The 5,601-nt window shown below is 34.0% G+C and overlaps 1 long non-coding RNA gene across 1 annotated transcript; it reads left to right on the top strand.

The window, feature by feature from the left end:
* Positions 1-4,115: 4,115 nt before the first annotated feature.
* On the top strand, positions 4,116-5,108 carry LOC112470378. The gene is made up of 2 exons (XR_003042971.1): positions 4,116-4,174; positions 4,309-5,108. It is a non-coding gene; the product is annotated as an uncharacterized LOC112470378 (long non-coding RNA).
* Positions 5,109-5,601: the final 493 nt, after the last annotated feature.

Raw genomic sequence — 5,601 nt, 5'->3', positions numbered from 1 at the left:
AAAAAAGTGGGGGACAAAAGCAGTCTAAAATAAGATTATGAAACAATCAGAAGTATATAGTTGATTGAGCAGACTTCTCAAGATCTAAAGATGGGAATATAGACACCCCAGGCCTAGTTGAGCAGAATATGTTTTTTAAGGAAAAAAAAAAAATCAGGGATATAAAACAACTTCTATGCTGCAGAAGCTTTGGAGTCAAACTTTGATAAAATCTTGAATTCACCAATTAATGACCATGAGCAAGTTGCTTAAGCTCCTAACCTCAGTTTCTTCATCTGTAAAATACAGGTAATGATGTTATCTTATCATAAATGGTTTTGAAGATTAAGTAAGAGAATATACAGAGGGCAATCAGCATAGTCTACTATTACATAATCATAATAAACAACTTATTACTATTATTATTGGTTCAGTGGAGAGAAGAATCAATAGATCCTTTAAAAGTTGATAAGCTAAAGGTAGGAGAGAAAGTATAAATTGGAAGATGACCAGTGCTTTTCCTCTTAACATACCCATTGACTGGCTATCTCTCTTTCCTCATTATTCTCAATTTTGGCAGCATTTGGTTCATAATCATGACATAGTAACTACTGAATAAATGTGGTTGATATATTCATGGCGAGCTAGTTAACAAATTTAGCAGCTTTGTTTTTGCCTTTATAGTTTTCAACCTATCTGAAATTACTGTGTTGCTACCTAGTCAAAACTCTCTACAAATGTCCTGCTTTAGCATTTGATGACCTTCATGGTCTGCCCCTGACAGACCTATCCAATCTTATCAACAGTACTCTCTTTTAGTTGTCTGATACTCCACCTAAACCCAATGGCTCACCATTCCCAATAATCATTCTGTACTTTAAGGTCTCTAGTTTTTCTCTGTTGCATATTTATCTTAGTTCAGATCTTGGTGCTGCCATTTATTAACTGCTGAAACATTTTACAAGTTATAAAATTTCTATGGACCTCAGTTTCCCAATAAGTCAAGTGGAGATAATAACAGTACCTATCTACATAGTGTTCCTTGAGAATTAGATGAATTAAAAATATAAACTACTTAATTCACACAGTGCCTACCTAGAACATAATAAGTACTTAACGAAGTTATTATTGTTGTTGTTGTTGTTGTTAGAATGTATCCATATTTATTCTGGAGGTATTCCATTTTTTTCATTACCATGTAAGCTAAAGTATTATACAAATATAAAAGGTCAACTCTTTAACCTCTAATTGTATTAGGATGTATTAAATAGGATAATAGAAGTAAAAGCATGTGAATCATACCTATCCATCAAAATTAGGCAAAATACATCTTCCATGAAACCTTCCTTGATCACATACTTTTGGTCTTACTGTTTTCTCACAGCTTTTTATCTAATCCTCAGCTTTCCTCCCTGACTTCTCTGAAACATTTGTGTTTTCTTTTAGGGCTACATATGGCCTTGCCTTATCTCTCATTCTCAAAGATTAAGCTCCTTAAGACCAAAAAAAAAAATCTATATGCGATTCATTTTATCACGCCTAACGCAGTTCCGTGAACTTAATATATACTTGAAAATATTTATGGAATCAGAGAAAGATTAAAGTCCAATTGTTACTTTTCAGGCCACTAAAATACACCTTTCTATTCTGGACAGTTGTTTCAAAATTGGCACTCTTATGGCGAATAGAAGAGCAGCTCCAAAGATGACTCAAATAAGAGAAGTATGAAAATGTCACGTAGCCATGCAATTTGTTGTCACCAAATGCAGGTTCTGTTAAATCCTTTTGTGCTTATGGTTGTAGAATATAGGAATTAGCCTATGAAGAAGTTTTTAAATTTAATGAGTGTTCCTTAAGCCTGACTATAAAAATAATTATTATAAAAATTTTAACTCTTTGGGAACATATTTTATTTAAATGTTCTAATGAATGAGAACACAAAGATATAAATGCACTGATGTTTATGGCAACAGTATATAAAATAGAAAAATATTGGAAAAATTCTAAGTGTTAAATAAATGTTTTGTTAACTATGAATGGTTTACTTGAAACTAATAATAAAATAAAATGCTTAAAAAAACAAAAATGGTTATCAATTCGGAGAATATATTTGCAAACAACACTTCCAATAAGGGGCTAGTATCCAAAATATACAAAGAACTCATACAATTCCACAAGAAAAAGTAAAAAAGTCCAGTTAGAAAATAGGCAGAGGACCTGAACAGACACTTCTCCCAAAAAGACGTACAAATGGCCAACAGATATATGACAAGATGCTCAACTTCATTGGCTATTAGGGAAATACAAATCAAAACCACAGTGAGACTCCATCTCACATCTATTAGAATGGCTGTTATCAACAAGTGTTGGAGAGGTTGTGAAGATAAAGGAACCCTCATACACTGCTGGTACAGCCACTTTGGAAAACAGTATGCAGATTCCTCAAAATATTAAAAATAGAGTTACCATATGACCCAACAATCCCTCTTCTGGGTATTTACCCCCAAAATTTGAAAACATTTATTCAAAAAGATATATGTACCCCTACGTCCATTGCAGTGGCCAACACATGGCAAAAACTGAAGTGTCCTTCAATAAACAATTGGATAAAGAAGATGTGGCATATATATATAATGGAATACTACTCAACCATAAGAAAAGATGAAATACTGCCATTTGCGACAACATATATGGATCTTTAGAATAACATGTTAAGTGAAGTCAGATGGAAAAAGTCAAGATCCATATGATTTCACTTATATGTGGGATATAAAACTGAAAGCAAAAAAACAAACAAAACAAACAAAAACTCCTAGACACAGACAACAGTTTAGTGGTTACCAGAGGGAAAGCAGGGAGGAGAGAAGTAGATAAGGGTAAAGGGGGACAAATGTATGGTGATGAAAGATTTGACTTTGAGTGGTGAACACACAGTGCAATATACAGACGATGTATTACAAAACTGTATACTTTATTTTTATTTATTTATTTGTTATGAAGTTTACTTTATTTTATTAAGTTTATTGAGGTAACATTGGTTAAAACAATTATATAATTTTCAGGTGTACATTATAATTTGACATCAATCAATTCTATTATGTGTTTACCACCCAAAGTCCAGTTTCCTTCAGCTATCATATATTTGATCCCCTTTACTCACTTCACCCTTCTCCTACCCTCCTATATTTGACCCCTTTACCCCATCTACCTCCCCCCTCCTCTCTTACCCCCTACCAATTCTTTTTCTGACACTTCATTATTAGAATATAGGAACACTATGGATTTTTGAATGTTGATATCATACCCATAAACTGTACTGTATTTACTTATTATTTCTAGTAGTGTTCTTGTGGAGTTTTTAGAATTTTCTATATAGAGAATCATGTCATCCGCAAATAGCGACAGTTTGACTTCTTCGTTTCCTATTTGGATGTATTTTATTTATTTCTCTTGCCTGATTGCAGTTGCCCCTTTGTAGTTAGTTCCCAGTTCACTTTCTACTCTGATCCCTGGGCTCCGCTGTGTGGATCTCACAGGTTCCTCAGGCAGGGTTATTTGGGATCCTGCTGCAATTTCTTCTCCCCCTCCTCTTGCAGTGAGTTCCAGTTGTGAGAGGCCACTTCTTTGGTCCTCTCAATCTATCCCCCAGACTTAGGCAGTTCTGAGTCCTAGAAGCTGTTATGCTCAGATCACTCTCTCCGACGTGCTTGTGTGTAGGTTAGATGTTATTTGTTGAGTTTTAGATATTCAGCTTATTCTTATTTCAAGGGGAGAAATCTGGGGACATCTTTCAGGCCACCATGCTTCTGACATCACCATACAGGGGTTCTTATGTTGTGCTTAATAATATTCTGTCTCTCTTGAACTAGGTATGATTATACATAGATATATTCATACTATAAAAATTCATCAGGCCGTATACTTACAATTTTACATTTTTCTATGTCTTATACCTAAAAATTTTTACTTTAAAATACTTTAATTATTTATTATTCCTCCTTGCTGCATCTGAAGAACTTCAGATATTCTTAAAATTACTCATTTGATTTGCCTTTTTAAAATTCAGACATGTACGAGTACTGAATAAATTTATAACTTCATATTTTAAAAATATTTTTTAAAATTTTTCTTTTCTCAGCAAAGAAAGAATAATAAGAAGGTGCGAGTGACAGTGAAGCCCCATTTGCTGTACAGAGTAAGTTTCCTCTTAAGGAATTCAGACTTGTTTTTACTTTGAAAATATAGAAGAAACAAATTGTTTTCAATATATTACTTAAAAACTTTTAAAAATTAGAGTTAATAATAATAATTAAAGTTTTTTTTCTTTAGCCTTTAGAACAGCAGCATGGAGTCATTCCTGATCGGGATGCAGAATTTCGTCTATTTGATCGTGTTGTAAACGTGAGAGAGAACTTTTCAGTTCCAGTTGGCCTTCGGGGCACCATCATAGGAATTAAAGGGGGTAATATCTCAGTACTTGACATGTCTTCAACTACATCAATACTGTAAAGTAGAACACAGATTTCTGTGTCATATCTAAGTAGAGAATAAGTATAAGTCAGAAAAAAAAAACAATCCTTTTATGTTTTACTTATTTTTTTTTTTCAGTTTCTAGAGAAAATTCTCCTTTTCTGTCTTGTATAATCATCTAGAACATGATTTTAAAAAGAGGAAGTTGAATCAGGGCTGCTAAGGATTTAGTAGTTTATATATAACATGTTAATATCATACAGGACCTTGGCAGGTGTACAGACATTTTAATGAAACTGAGGGAAAAGTTTCATCACTTCTTAGTTAGGCTTTCATCTAACCTTGCTCAGAGCTTTACCCTAATTGTCAATGTAATCTCTTGCTTTCTGTGGAAAAATAAACAAACATAAAGTATGAGCTTATTTACAGTTAACAGATTTGAATTAAATGTGCATATAAATTTGAATTTTATGAATACAGCTAGATTATGTATATAAAACAGACCTATTCATCTGTTGCACAACAATATGCATATAGTTAAGAGTACTGTACTATACACTTAAAAATGATTACGATGGTAAATTTTAAGTCATCTTCAAAAAAAAAAAAAATGAGAGCATGGAGAGAAAAACAGCTAAGGATCTAAATATGCCTCAGAGGGGTACCTGGAGTGAGCAGCTTTGTGACATAGATTCCAAAAAATGTCAACTCAGCATAAAGCCTTAAATCAGGTGCCCAAGGATCAGGGTGCTGGTAGGACTGTCCCACCATGTCCCAGGCACTCGACCTTGATCTCACTGTCTAGAAAGAAGGAAGAGCAGGCAAGCCATGAGCCTAAGAGAACTGCGTGTTTAGTGCCAGCAGTGAGCCAGGCACTTTAACATTTTTCATTTAACCCTCACAACCATCTGAGAAATAGGTGTTATTTCCTCATCTGAGAGTTGAAGTGATTCACCTGCAGAGCTGGGACTTAAACTCTTGATTCTTACCTAACTTTGAGCAGTGTTTCTCTACATTTTCCATCTGCACAGCCTCTTGGGGTTGTCCCTGCTTACTTGACTCTAAAAGAATTTTCTTCTCTGATTTTTTTTTTTTTTTTATTGGATATATTTCTGGTTGCTGGAAATGGAGAAAGGGGGGTCCGGGCTGGGA

This window comes from Pteropus alecto, unplaced genomic scaffold (assembly GCF_000325575.1).
Source record: "Pteropus alecto unplaced genomic scaffold, ASM32557v1 scaffold3, whole genome shotgun sequence".
Taxonomy (NCBI): Eukaryota; Metazoa; Chordata; class Mammalia; order Chiroptera; family Pteropodidae; genus Pteropus; species Pteropus alecto.
This window is presented reverse-complemented; position numbering and strand designations above follow the sequence as displayed.